At 49.8% G+C, this 14,244-nt stretch overlaps 10 non-coding genes across 10 annotated transcripts; all 10 read right to left on the bottom strand.

Annotated features, from left to right (window-relative positions):
• Positions 1-352: 352 nt before the first annotated feature.
• Positions 353-650, bottom strand: LOC147106909 (signal recognition particle RNA). The gene has a single exon (XR_015081155.1).
• Positions 651-1,788: 1,138 nt separating this feature from the next.
• Positions 1,789-2,086, bottom strand: LOC147106908 (signal recognition particle RNA). The gene has a single exon (XR_015081113.1).
• A 1,128-nt stretch (positions 2,087-3,214) lies between these two features.
• LOC147106907 (signal recognition particle RNA) lies at positions 3,215-3,513 on the bottom strand. Its single transcript, XR_015081161.1, has one exon.
• A 1,138-nt stretch (positions 3,514-4,651) lies between these two features.
• On the bottom strand, positions 4,652-4,949 carry LOC147106906 (signal recognition particle RNA). Its single transcript, XR_015081238.1, has one exon.
• Positions 4,950-6,079: 1,130 nt separating this feature from the next.
• On the bottom strand, positions 6,080-6,377 carry LOC147106905 (signal recognition particle RNA). The gene has a single exon (XR_015081204.1).
• Positions 6,378-7,515: 1,138 nt separating this feature from the next.
• LOC147106904 (signal recognition particle RNA) lies at positions 7,516-7,805 on the bottom strand. Its single transcript, XR_015081236.1, has one exon.
• Positions 7,806-8,944: 1,139 nt separating this feature from the next.
• Positions 8,945-9,242, bottom strand: LOC147106903 (signal recognition particle RNA). The gene has a single exon (XR_015081131.1).
• Positions 9,243-10,402: 1,160 nt separating this feature from the next.
• Positions 10,403-10,700, bottom strand: LOC147106902 (signal recognition particle RNA). The gene has a single exon (XR_015081234.1).
• Positions 10,701-11,838: 1,138 nt separating this feature from the next.
• LOC147106901 (signal recognition particle RNA) lies at positions 11,839-12,137 on the bottom strand. Its single transcript, XR_015081197.1, has one exon.
• A 1,128-nt stretch (positions 12,138-13,265) lies between these two features.
• Positions 13,266-13,555, bottom strand: LOC147106900 (signal recognition particle RNA). Its single transcript, XR_015081239.1, has one exon.
• Positions 13,556-14,244: the final 689 nt, after the last annotated feature.

The raw sequence follows: 14,244 nt of genomic DNA, 5'->3' as shown, positions 1-14,244 counted from the left end.
AGTGGAGATTTTGTAAGTGCAGTGGCTGCAGTGAGCAGCAGGGAGCAGTAAGCGTGAGTTGAATGTGACGGAGACAAAGTGGGGAATGTGGTAGTAAAATGCCGTGATGATAATGATGGGGAGAGTGTGTGTGCATGTGCGTGGGGGGCTGTTGAAGATTAAGATGTTGTAAAGTGTGAGGCTTTGTTGTGGCGATGATATTGGATGTGAGAGGGGAAATCATTGCGGGTCGCAAGATTAGTGTGGTGTGACTGAATGTGGGGAGAAAAGGCAGCGAGTTTGTTTGCAGTGTTGGCGATGGACACGTGTGGAGGTTTTTTGTTTGTTTGTTTGTTGTAAAGCAGAGAGTGGGAAAAGGATGCGTCTCACTGTATTGGCCAGGCTGCACTGCAGCCTCTATTCACAAGTGCGACCCGACTACCGAGCAGCACGGGGGCTTTGACCTGCTCCGTTTCCGACCTGGGCCGGTTCACCCCGCTTTATCCGACCTGGTGAGCCCAGGTTCTCCTAGGACCACCATGTGGATACTGCTCTTAGTGCGGACACCCGATCGGCACAGACGACGGCAGCCCAGAACTCCTGGCCTCAAGCAATCCTACAGCCTCAGCCTCCCAGCAGCGGGATCAGAGGTGCGCGCCACCACACCCGGCAGCTTTTGCTCTTGTTTCAGCTGCCTTCAGTTCAAAATGGCAGCAGCTGCTCGCCTGCACTGAGTTAATGCAGGTATGATGCTGTGCTTCCTTTACTCATCTGGTGTCATTGCATGCTCCGGTGACGACTAAGTAAGAACATCAAGACAATTTCAGTGATTGCACATTTCTGGGCAAGGACAGCATTCCGATTCTATTCGGCTATACTAGCCTTCAGCGCAAGTATCAGTGCCTTGCAAAATGTGACAGGCGGCGTGTCGGTTGGCTGTCGTTCAGATTCGCGTTTGCTGCGAGGATTGCAGCACGGAGGAGCAGAGTCATTTCTGATGTAAAATATCTCACTGACGCACAGTTCTTACTAAGTGAAGCGGTCAAGTCACAATCAGTGAGCATTGTTTGTTTCCTCGGCCCCTATCTTCTGCCCTGGCCTTCTCCTTCGGGTTACATTAAGTAGCGACGACGTTGAACAGTGGGCTTTCGGTGATCTCACAATGGGGCTTGGAGATAAGTTGAGTCAGTGTAAATTATAAGGAAACTTTTGCTGTGTCTCGCTCGGTTGCATTTGCAGTGAGTAAAATGCAGCCCGCAGCGTCGAGAGCTGCTAATGTTGGAAAAACAGTGAATTGCATAACTGAATGAGTGAAAGGGTAGGAAACGAGCAAAGAATTAGATTGAATGTGAGTGATTGCCAAACTAAATGTATGCCATTTAGTAGTGGGTCAAGTGTGGAGGAGAATGAAATGAGATTTGCGCTCTCTCGTGGCCGCGGCGAGCATAATTGTGTAAAGTGGAGATTTTGTAAGTGCAGTGGCTGCAGTGAGCAGCAGGGAGCAGTAAGCGTGAGTTGAATGTGACGGAGACAAAGTGGGGAATGTGGTAGTAAAATGCCGTGATGATAATGATGGGGAGAGTGTGTGTGCATGTGCGTGGGGGGCTGTTGAAGATTAAGATGTTGTAAAGTGTGAGGCTTTGTTGTGGCGATGATATTGGATGTGAGAGGGGAAATCATTGCGGGTCGCAAGATTAGTGTGGTGTGACTGAATGTGGGGAGAAAAGGCAGCGAGTTTGTTTGCAGTGTTGGCGATGGACACGTGTGGAGGTTTTTTGTTTGTTTGTTTGTTGTAAAGCAGAGAGTGGGAAAAGGATGCGTCTCACTGTATTGGCCAGGCTGCACTGCAGCCTCTATTCACAAGTGCGACCCGACTACCGAGCAGCACGGGGGCTTTGACCTGCTCCGTTTCCGACCTGGGCCGGTTCACCCCGCTTTATCCGACCTGGTGAGCCCAGGTTCTCCTAGGACCACCATGTGGATACTGCTCTTAGTGCGGACACCCGATCGGCACAGAAGACGGCAGCCCAGAACTCCTGACCTCAAGCAATCCTACAGCCTCAGCCTCCCAGCAGCGGGATCACAGGTGCGCGCCACCGCACCCGGCAGCTTTTGCTCTTGTTTCAGCTGCCTTCAGTTCAAAATGGCAGCAGCTGCTCGCCTGCACTGAGTTAATGCAGGTATGATGCTGTGCTTCCTTTACTCATCTGGTGTCATTGCATGCTCCGGTGACGACTAAGTAAGAACATCAAGACAATTTCAGTGATTGCACATTTCTGGGCAAGGACAGCATTCCGATTCTATTCGGCTATACTAGCCTTCAGCGCAAGTATCAGTGCCTTGCAAAATGTGACAGGCGGCGTGTCGGTTGGCTGTCGTTCAGATTCGCGTTTGCTGCGAGGATTGCAGCACGGAGGAGCAGAGTCATTTCTGATGTAAAATATCTCACTGACGCACAGTTCTTACTAAGTGAAGCGGTCAAGTCACAATCAGTGAGCATTGTTTGTTTCCTCGGCCCCTATCTTCTGCCCTGGCCTTCTCCTTCGGGTTACATTAAGTAGCGACGACGTTGAACAGTGGGCTTTCGGTGATCTCACAATGGGGCTTGGAGATAAGTTGAGTCAGTGTAAATTATAAGGAAACTTTTGCTGTGTCTCGCTCGGTTGCATTTGCAGTGAGTAAAATGCAGCCCGCAGCGTCGAGAGCTGCTAATGTTGGAAAAACAGTGAATTGCATAACTGAATGAGTGAAAGGGTAGGAAACGAGCAAAGAATTAGATTGAATGTGAGTGATTGCCAAACTAAATGTATGCCATTTAGTAGTGGGTCAAGTGTGGAGGAGAATGAAATGAGATTTGCGCTCTCTCGTGGCCGCGGCGAGCATAATTGTGTAAAGTGGAGATTTTGTAAGTGCAGTGGCTGCAGTGAGCAGTAAGCGTGAGTTGAATGTGACGGAGACAAAGTGGGGAATGTGGTAGTAAAATGCCGTGATGATAATGATGGGGAGAGTGTGTGTGCATGTGCGTGGGGGGCTGGTGAAGATTAAGATGTTGTAAAGTGTGAGGCTTTGTTGTGGCGATGATATTGGATGTGAGAGGGGAAATCATTGCGGGTCGCAAGATTAGTGTGGTGTGACTGAATGTGGGGAGAAAAGGCAGCGAGTTTGTTTGCAGTGTTGGCGATGGACACGTGTGGAGGTTTTTTGTTTGTTTGTTTGTTGTAAAGCAGAGAGTGGGAAAAGGATGCGTCTCACTGTATTGGCCAGGCTGCACTGCAGCCTCTATTCACAAGTGCGACCCGACTACCGAGCAGCACGGGGGCTTTGACCTGCTCCGTTTCCGACCTGGGCCGGTTCACCCCGCTTTATCCGACCTGGTGAGCCCAGGTTCTCCTAGGACCACCATGTGGATACTGCTCTTAGTGCGGACACCCGATCGGCACAGAAGACGGCAGCCCAGAACTCCTGACCTCAAGCAATCCTACAGCCTCAGCCTCCTCAGCAGCGGGATCACAGGTGCGCGCCACCGCACCCGGCAGCTTTTGCTCTTGTTTCAGCTGCCTTCAGTTCAAAATGGCAGCAGCTGCTCGCCTGCACTGAGTTAATGCAGGTATGATGCTGTGCTTCCTTTACTCATCTGGTGTCATTGCATGCTCCGGTGACGACTAAGTAAGAACATCAAGACAATTTCAGTGATTGCACATTTCTGGGCAAGGACAGCATTCCGATTCTATTCGGCTATACTAGCCTTCAGCGCAAGTATCAGTGCCTTGCAAAATGTGACAGGCGGCGTGTCGGTTGGCTGTCGTTGAGATTCGCGTTTGCTGCGAGGATTGCAGCACGGAGGAGCAGAGTCATTTCTGATGTAAAATATCTCACTGACGCACAGTTCTTACTAAGTGAAGCGGTCAAGTCACAATCAGTGAGCATTGTTTGTTTCCTCGGCCCCTATCTTCTGCCCTGGCCTTCTCCTTCGGGTTACATTAAGTAGCGACGACGTTGAACAGTGGGCTTTCGGTGATCTCACAATGGGGCTTGGAGATAAGTTGAGTCAGTGTAAATTATAAGGAAACTTTTGCTGTGTCTCGCTCGGTTGCATTTGCAGTGAGTAAAATGCAGCCCGCAGCGTCGAGAGCTGCTAATGTTGGAAAAACAGTGAATTGCATAACTGAATGAGTGAAAGGGTAGGAAACGAGCAAAGAATTAGATTGAATGTGAGTGATTGCCAAACTAAATGTATGCCATTTAGTAGTGGGTCAAGTGTGGAGGAGAATGAAATGAGATTTGCGCTCTCTCGTGGCCGCGGCGAGCATAATTGTGTAAAGTGGAGATTTTGTAAGTGCAGTGGCTGCAGTGAGCAGCAGGGAGCAGTAAGCGTGAGTTGAATGTGACGGAGACAAAGTGGGGAATGTGGTAGTAAAATGCCGTGATGATAATGATGGGGAGAGTGTGTGTGCATGTGCGTGGGGGGCTGGTGAAGATTAAGATGTTGTAAAGTGTGAGGCTTTGTTGTGGCGATGATATTGGATGTGAGAGGGGAAATCATTGCGGGTCGCAAGATTAGTGTGGTGTGACTGAATGTGGGGAGAAAAGGCAGCGAGTTTGTTTGCAGTGTTGGCGATGGACACGTGTGGAGGTTTTTTGTTTGTTTGTTTGTTGTAAAGCAGAGAGTGGGAAAAGGATGCGTCTCACTGTATTGGCCAGGCTGCACTGCAGCCTCTATTCACAAGGGCGACCCGACTACCGAGCAGCACGGGGGCTTTGACCTGCTCCGTTTCCGACCTGGGCCGGTTCACCGCGCTTTATCCGACCTGGTGAGCCCAGGTTATCCTAGGACTATCATGTGGATACTGCTCTTAGTGCGGACACCCGATCGGCACAGAAGACGGCAGCCCAGAACTCCTGACCTCAAGCAATCCTACAGCCTCAGCCTCCCAGCAGCGGGATCAGAGGTGCGCGCCACCGCACCCGGCAGCTTTTGCTCTTGTTTCAGCTGCCTTCAGTTCAAAATGGCAGCAGCTGCTCGCCTGCACTGAGTTAATGCAGGTATGATGCTGTGCTTCCTTTACTCATCTGGTGTCATTGCATGCTCCGGTGACGACTAAGTAAGAACATCAAGACAATTTCAGTGATTGCACATTTCTGGGCAAGGACAGCATTCCGATTCTATTCGGCTATACTAGCCTTCAGCGCAAGTATCAGTGCCTTGCAAAATGTGACAGGCGGCGTGTCGGTTGGCTGTCGTTCAGATTCGCGTTTGCTGCGAGGATTGCAGCACGGAGGAGCAGAGTCATTTCTGATGTAAAATATCTCACTGACGCACAGTTCTTACTAAGTGAAGCGGTCAAGTCACAATCAGTGAGCATTGTTTGTTTCCTCGGCCCCTATCTTCTGCCCTGGCCTTCTCCTTCGGGTTACATTAAGTAGCGACGACGTTGAACAGTGGGCTTTCGGTGAACTCACAATGGGGCTTGGAGATAAGTTGAGTCAGTGTAAATTATAAGGAAACTTTTGCTGTGTCTCGCTCGGTTGCATTTGCAGTGAGTAAAATGCAGCCCGCAGCGTCGAGAGCTGCTAATGTTGGAAAAACAGTGAATTGCATAACTGAATGAGTGAAAGGGTAGGAAACGAGCAAAGAATTAGATTGAATGTGAGTGATTGCCAAACTAAATGTATGCCATTTAGTAGTGGGTCAAGTGTGGAGGAGAATGAAATGAGATTTGCGCTCTCTCGTGGCCGCGGCGAGCATAATTGTGTAAAGTGGAGATTTTGTAAGTGCAGTGGCTGCAGTGAGCAGCAGGGAGCAGTAAGCGTGAGTTGAATGTGACGGAGACAAAGTGGGGAATGTGGTAGTAAAATGCCGTGATGATAATGATGGGGAGAGTGTGTGTGCATGTGCGTGGGGGGCTGGTGAAGATTAAGATGTTGTAAAGTGTGAGGCTTTGTTGTGGCGATGATATTGGATGTGAGAGGGGAAATCATTGCGGGTCGCAAGATTAGTGTGGTGTGACTGAATGTGGGGAGAAAAGGCAGCGAGTTTGTTTGCAGTGTTGGCGATGGACACGTGTGGAGGTTTTTTGTTTGTTGTAAAGCAGAGAGTGGGAAAAGGATGCGTCTCACTGTATTGGCCAGGCTGCACTGCAGCCTCTATTCACAAGTGCGACCCGACTACCGAGCAGCACGGGGGCTTTGACCTGCTCCGTTTCCGACCTGGGCCGGTTCACCGCGCTTTATCCGACCTGGTGAGCCCAGGTTATCCTAGGACTACCATGTGGATACTGCTCTTAGTGCGGACACCCGATCGGCACAGAAGACGGCAGCCCAGAACTCCTGACCTCAAGCAATCCTACAGCCTCAGCCTCCCAGCAGCGGGATCACAGGTGCGCGCCACCGCACCCGGCAGCTTTTGCTCTTGTTTCAGCTGCCTTCAGTTCAAAATGGCAGCAGCTGCTCGCCTGCACTGAGTTAATGCAGGTATGATGCTGTGCTTCCTTTACTCATCTGGTGTCATTGCATGCTCCGGTGACGACTAAGTAAGAACATCAAGACAATTTCAGTGATTGCACATTTCTGGGCAAGGACAGCATTCCGATTCTATTCGGCTATACTAGCCTTCAGCGCAAGTATCAGTGCCTTGCAAAATGTGACAGGCGGCGTGTCGGTTGGCTGTCGTTCAGATTCGCGTTTGCTGCGAGGATTGCAGCACGGAGGAGCAGAGTCATTTCTGATGTAAAATATCTCACTGACGCACAGTTCTTACTAAGTGAAGCGGTCAAGTCACAATCAGTGAGCATTGTTTGTTTCCTCGGCCCCTATCTTCTGCCCTGGCCTTCTCCTTCGGGTTACATTAAGTAGCGACGACGTTGAACAGTGGGCTTTCGGTGATCTCACAATGGGGCTTGGAGATAAGTTGAGTCAGTGTAAATTATAAGGAAACTTTTGCTGTGTCTCGCTCGGTTGCATTTGCAGTGAGTAAAATGCAGCCCGCAGCGTCGAGAGCTGCTAATGTTGGAAAAACAGTGAATTGCATAACTGAATGAGTGAAAGGGTAGGAAACGAGCAAAGAATTAGATTGAATGTGAGTGATTGCCAAACTAAATGTATGCCATTTAGTAGTGGGTCAAGTGTGGAGGAGAATGAAATTAGATTTGCGCTCTCTCGTGGCCGCGGCGAGCATAATTGTGTAAAGTGGAGATTTTGTAAGTGCAGTGGCTGCAGTGAGCAGCAGGGAGCAGTAAGCGTGAGTTGAATGTGACGGAGACAAAGTGGGGAATGTGGTAGTAAAATGCCGTGATGATAATGATGGGGAGAGTGTGTGTGCATGTGCGTGGGGGGCTGTTGAAGATTAAGATGTTGTAAAGTGTGAGGCTTTGTTGTGGCGATGATATTGGATGTGAGAGGGGAAATCATTGCGGGTCGCAAGATTAGTGTGGTGTGACTGAATGTGGGGAGAAAAGGCAGCGAGTTTGTTTGCAGTGTTGGCGATGGACACGTGTGGAGGTTTTTTGTTTGTTTGTTTGTTGTAAAGCAGAGAGTGGGAAAAGGATGCGTCTCACTGTATTGGCCAGGCTGCACTGCAGCCTCTATTCACAAGTGCGACCCGACTACCGAGCAGCACGGGGGCTTTGACCTGCTCCGTTTCCGACCTGGGCCGGTTCACCCCGCTTTATCCGACCTGGTGAGCCCAGGTTCTCCTAGGACCACCATGTGGATACTGCTCTTAGTGCGGACATCCGATCGGCACAGAAGACGGCAGCCCAGAACTCCTGACCTCAAGCAATTCTACAGCCTCAGCCGCGGAATCACAGGTGCGCGCCACCGCACCCGGCAGCTTTTGCTCTTGTTTCAGCTGCCTTCAGTTCAAAATGGCAGCAGCTGCTCGCCTGCACTGAGTTAATGCAGGTATGATGCTGTGCTTCCTTTACTCATCTGGTGTCATTGCATGCTCCGGTGACGACTAAGTAAGAACATCAAGACAATTTCAGTGATTGCACATTTCTGGGCAAGGACAGCATTCCGATTCTATTCGGCTATACTAGCCTTCAGCGCAAGTATCAGTGCCTTGCAAAATGTGACAGGCGGCGTGTCGGTTGGCTGTCGTTCAGATTCGCGTTTGCTGCGAGGATTGCAGCACGGAGGAGCAGAGTCATTTCTGATGTAAAATATCTCACTGACGCACAGTTCTTACTAAGTGAAGCGGTCAAGTCACAATCAGTGAGCATTGTTTGTTTCCTCGGCCCCTATCTTCTGCCCAGGCCTTCTCCTTCGGGTTACATTAAGTAGCGACGACGTTGAACAGTGGGCTTTCGGTGATCTCACAATGGGGCTTGGAGATAAGTTGAGTCAGTGTAAATTATAAGGAAACTTTTGCTGTGTCTCGCTCGGTTGCATTTGCAGTGAGTAAAATGCAGCCCGCAGCGTCGAGAGCTGCTAATGTTGGAAAAACAGTGAATTGCATAACTGAATGAGTGAAAGGGTAGGAAACGAGCAAAGAATTAGATTGAATGTGAGTGATTGCCAAACTAAATGTATGCCATTTAGTAGTGGGTCAAGTGTGGAGGAGAATGAAATGAGATTTGCGCTCTCTCGTGGCCGCGGCGAGCATAATTGTGTAAAGTGGAGATTTTGTAAGTGCAGTGGCTGCAGTGAGCAGCAGGGAGCAGTAAGCGTGAGTTGAATGTGACGGAGACAAAGTGGGGAATGTGGTAGTAAAATGCCGTGATGATAATGATGGGGAGAGTGTGTGTGCATGTGCGTGGGGGGCTGGTGAAGATTAAGATGTTGTAAAGTGTGAGGCTTTGTTGTGGCGATGATATTGGATGTGAGAGGGGAAATCATTGCGGGTCGCAAGATTAGTGTGGTGTGACTGAATGTGGGGAGAAAAGGCAGCGAGTTTGTTTGCAGTGTTGGCTGATGGACACGTGTGGAGGTTTTTTGTTTGTTTGTTTGTTGTAAAGCAGAGAGTGGGAAAAGGATGCGTCTCACTGTATTGGCCAGGCTGCACTGCAGCCTCTATTCACAAGTGCGACCCGACTACCGAGCAGCACGGGGGCTTTGACCTGCTCCGTTTCCGACCTGGGCCGGTTCACCCCGCTTTATCCGACCTGGTGAGCCCAGGTTATCCTAGGACCACCATGTGGATACTGCTCTTAGTGCGGACACCCGATCGGCACAGAAGACGGCAGCCCAGAACTCCTGACCTCAAGCAATCCTACAGCCTCAGCCTCCCAGCAGCGGGATCACAGGTGCGCGCCACCGCACCCGGCAGCTTTTGCTCTTGTTTCAGCTGCCTTCAGTTCAAAATGGCAGCAGCTGCTCGCCTGCACTGAGTTAATGCAGGTATGATGCTGTGCTTCCTTTACTCATCTGGTGTCATTGCATGCTCCGGTGACGACTAAGTAAGAACATCAAGACAATTTCAGTGATTGCACATTTCTGGGCAAGGACAGCATTCCGATTCTATTCGGCTATACTAGCCTTCAGCGCAAGTATCAGTGCCTTGCAAAATGTGACAGGCGGCGTGTCGGTTGGCTGTCGTTCAGATTCGCGTTTGCTGCGAGGATTGCAGCACGGAGGAGCAGAGTCATTTCTGATGTAAAATATCTCACTGACGCACAGTTCTTACTAAGTGAAGCGGTCAAGTCACAATCAGTGAGCATTGTTTGTTTCCTCGGCCCCTATCTTCTGCCCTGGCCTTCTCCTTCGGGTTACATTAAGTAGCGACGACGTTGAACAGTGGGCTTTCGGTGATCTCACAATGGGGCTTGGAGATAAGTTGAGTCAGTGTAAATTATAAGGAAACTTTTGCTGTGTCTCGCTCGGTTGCATTTGCAGTGAGTAAAATGCAGCCCGCAGCGTCGAGAGCTGCTAATGTTGGAAAAACAGTGAATTGCATAACTGAATGAGTGAAAGGGTAGGAAACGAGCAAAGAATTAGATTGAATGTGAGTGATTGCCAAACTAAATGTGAGTGATTGCCAAACTAAATGTATGCCATTTAGGAGTGGGTCAAGTGTGGAGGAGAATGAAATGAGATTTGCGCTCTCTCGTGGCCGCGGCGAGCATAATTGTGTAAAGTGGAGATTTTGTAAGTGCAGTGGCTGCAGTGAGCAGCAGGGAGCAGTAAGCGTGAGTTGAATGTGACGGAGACAAAGTGGGGAATGTGGTAGTAAAATGCCGTGATGATAATGATGGGGAGAGTGTGTGTGCATGTGCGTGGGGGGCTGGTGAAGATTAAGATGTTGTAAAGTGTGAGGCTTTGTTGTGGCGATGATATTGGATGTGAGAGGGGAAATCATTGCGGGTCGCAAGATTAGTGTGGTGTGACTGAATGTGGGGAGAAAAGGCAGCGAGTTTGTTTGCAGTGTTGGCGATGGACACGTGTGGAGGTTTTTTGTTTGTTTGTTTGTTGTAAAGCAGAGAGTGGGAAAAGGATGCGTCTCACTGTATTGGCCAGGCTGCACTGCAGCCTCTATTCACAAGGGCGACCCGACTACCGAGCAGCACGGGGGCTTTGACCTGTTCCGTTTCCGACCTGGGCCGGTTCACCGCGCTTTATCCGACCTGGTGAGCCCAGGTTATCCTAGGACTACCATGTGGATACTGCTCTTAGTGCGGACACCCGATCGGCACAGAAGACGGCAGCCCAGAACTCCTGACCTCAAGCAATCCTACAGCCTCAGCCTCCCAGCAGCGGGATCACAGGTGCGCGCCACCGCACCCGGCAGCTTTTGCTCTTGTTTCAGCTGCCTTCAGTTCAAAATGGCAGCAGCTGCTCGCCTGCACTGAGTTAATGCAGGTATGATGCTGTGCTTCCTTTACTCATCTGGTGTCATTGCATGCTCCGGTGACGACTAAGTAAGAACATCAAGACAATTTCAGTGATTGCACATTTCTGGGCAAGGACAGCATTCCGATTCTATTCGGCTATACTAGCCTTCAGCGCAAGTATCAGTGCCTTGCAAAATGTGACAGGCGGCGTGTCGGTTGGCTGTCGTTCAGATTCGCGTTTGCTGCGAGGATTGCAGCACGGAGGAGCAGAGTCATTTCTGATGTAAAATATCTCACTGACGCACAGTTCTTACTAAGTGAAGCGGTCAAGTCACAATCAGTGAGCATTGTTTGTTTCCTCGGCCCCTATCTTCTGCCCTGGCCTTCTCCTTCGGGTTACATTAAGTAGCGACGACGTTGAACAGTGGGCTTTCGGTGATCTCACAATGGGGCTTGGAGATAAGTTGAGTCAGTGCAAATTATAAGGAAACTTTTGCTGTGTCTCGCTCGGTTGCATTTGCAGTGAGTAAAATGCAGCCCGCAGCGTCGAGAGCTGCTAATGTTGGAAAAACAGTGAATTGCATAACTGAATGAGTGAAAGGGTAGGAAACGAGCAAAGAATTAGATTGAATGTGAGTGATTGCCAAACTAAATGTATGCCATTTAGTAGTGGGTCAAGTGTGGAGGAGAATGAAATTAGATTTGCGCTCTCTCGTGGCCGCGGCGAGCATAATTGTGTAAAGTGGAGATTTTGTAAGTGCAGTGGCTGCAGTGAGCAGCAGGGAGCAGTAAGCGTGAGTTGAATGTGACGGAGACAAAGTGGGGAATGTGGTAGTAAAATGCCGTGATGATAATGATGGGGAGAGTGTGTGTGCATGTGCGTGGGGGGCTGTTGAAGATTAAGATGTTGTAAAGTGTGAGGCTTTGTTGTGGCGATGATATTGGATGTGAGAGGGGAAATCATTGCGGGTCGCAAGATTAGTGTGGTGTGACTGAATGTGGGGAGAAAAGGCAGCGAGTTTGTTTGCAGTGTTGGCGATGGACACGTGTGGAGGTTTTTTGTTTGTTTGTTTGTTGTAAAGCAGAGAGTGGGAAAAGGATGCGTCTCACTGTATTGGCCAGGCTGCACTGCAGCCTCTATTCACAAGTGCGACCCGACTACCGAGCAGCACGGGGGCTTTGACCTGCTCCGTTTCCGACCTGGGCCAGTTCACCCCGCTTTATCCGACCTGGTGAGCCCAGGTTATCCTAGGACCACCATGTGGATACTGCTCTTAGTGCGGACACCCGATCGGCACAGAAGACGGCAGCCCAGAACTCCTGACCTCAAGCAATCTCTACAGCCTCAGCCTCCCAGCAGCGGGATCACAGGTGCGCGCCACCGCACCCGGCAGCTTTTGCTCTTGTTTCAGCTGCCTTCAGTTCAAAATGCTCGCCTGCACTGAGTTAATGCAGGTATGATGCTGTGCTTCCTTTACTCATCTGGTGTCATTGCATGCTCCGGTGACGACTAAGTAAGAACATCAAGACAATTTCAGTGATTGCACATTTCTGGGCAAGGACAGCATTCCGATTCTATTCGGCTATACTAGCCTTCAGCGCAAGTATCAGTGCCTTGCAAAATGTGACAGGCGGCGTGTCGGTTGGCTGTCGTTCAGATTCGCGTTTGCTGCGAGGATTGCAGCACGGAGGAGCAGAGTCATTTCTGATGTAAAATATCTCACTGACGCACAGTTCTTACTAAGTGAAGCGGTCAAGTCACAATCAGTGAGCATTGTTTGTTTCCTCGGCCCCTATCTTCTGCCCTGGCCTTCTCCTTCGGGTTACATTAAGTAGCGACGACGTTGAACAGTGGGCTTTCGGTGATCTCACAATGGGGCTTGGAGATAAGTTGAGTCAGTGTAAATTATAAGGAAACTTTTGCTGTGTCTCGCTCGGTTGCATTTGCAGTGAGTAAAATGCAGCCCGCAGCGTCGAGAGCGGCTAATGTTGGAAAAACAGTGAATTGCATAACTGAATGAGTGAAAGGGTAGGAAACGAGCAAAGAATTAGATTGAATGTGAGTGATTGCCAAACTAAATGTATGCCATTTAGTAGTGGGTCAAGTGTGGAGGAGAATGAAATGAGATTTGCGCTCTCTCGTGGCCGCGGCGAGCATAATTGTGTAAAGTGGAGATTTTGTAAGTGCAGTGGCTGCAGTGAGCAGCAGGGAGCAGTAAGCGTGAGTTGAATGTGACGGAGACAAAGTGGGGAATGTGGTAGTAAAATGCCGTGATGATAATGATGGGGAGAGTGTGTGTGCATGTGCGTGGGGGGCTGGTGAAGATTAAGATGTTGTAAAGTGTGAGGCTTTGTTGTGGCGATGATATTGGATGTGAGAGGGGAAATCATTGCGGGTCGCAAGATTAGTGTGGTGTGACTGAATGTGGGGAGAAAAGGCAGCGAGTTTGTTTGCAGTGTTGGCGATGGACACGTGTGGAGGTTTTTTGTTTGTTTGTTTGTTGTAAAGCAGAGAGTGGGAAAAGGATGCGTCTCACTGTATTGGCCAGGCTGCACTGCAGCCTCTATTCACAAGTGCGACCCGACTACCGAGCAGCACGGGGGCTTTGACCTGCTCCGTTTCCGACCTGGGCCGGTTCACCCCGCTTTATCCGACCTGGTGAGCCCAGGTTATCCTAGGACCACCATGTGGATACTGCTCTTAGTGCAGACACCCGATCGGCACAGAAGACGGCAGCCCAGAACTCGTGACCTCAAGCAATTCTACAGCCTCAGCCGCGGAATCACAGGTGCGCGCCACCGCACCCGGCAGCTTTTGCTCTTGTTTCAGCTGCCTTCAGTTCAAAATGGCAGCAGCTGCTCGCCTGCACTGAGTTAATGCAGGTATGATGCTGTGCTTCCTTTACTCATCTGGTGTCATTGCATGCTCCGGTGACGACTAAGTAAGAACATCAAGACAATTTCAGTGATTGCACATTTCTGGGCAAGGACAGCATTCCGATTCTATTCGGCTATACTAGCCTTCAGCGCAAGTATCAGTGCCTTGCAAAATGTGACAGGCGGCGTGTCGGTTGGCTGTCGTTCAGATTCGCGTTTGCTGCGAGGATTGCAGCACGGAGGAGCAGAGTCATTTCTGATGTAAAATATCTCACTGACGCACAGTTCTTACTAAGTGAAGCGGTCAAGTCACAATCAGTGAGCATTGTTTGTTTCCTCGGCCCCTATCTTCTGCCCAGGCCTTCTCCTTCGGGTTACATTAAGTAGCGACGACGTTGAACAGTGGGCTTTCGGTGATCTCACAATGGGGCTTGGAGATAAGTTGAGTCAGTGTAAATTATAAGGAAACTTTTGCTGTGTCTCGCTCGGTTGCATTTGCAGTGAGTAAAATGCAGCCCGCAGCGTCGAGAGCTGCTAATGTTGGAAAAACAGTGAATTGCATAACTGAATGAGTGAAAGGGTAGGAAACGAGCAAAGAATTAGATTGAATGTGAGTGATTGC

The sequence above is a fragment of the Somniosus microcephalus genome, chromosome 15 (genome assembly GCF_052327205.1).
Source record: "Somniosus microcephalus isolate GS21.2 chromosome 15, FLI_Smic_1.0, whole genome shotgun sequence".
Taxonomy (NCBI): domain Eukaryota; kingdom Metazoa; phylum Chordata; class Chondrichthyes; order Squaliformes; family Somniosidae; genus Somniosus; species Somniosus microcephalus.
The sequence above is the reverse complement of the archived record's forward strand: the minus strand, read 5'-3'. Positions and strand labels throughout refer to the sequence as shown.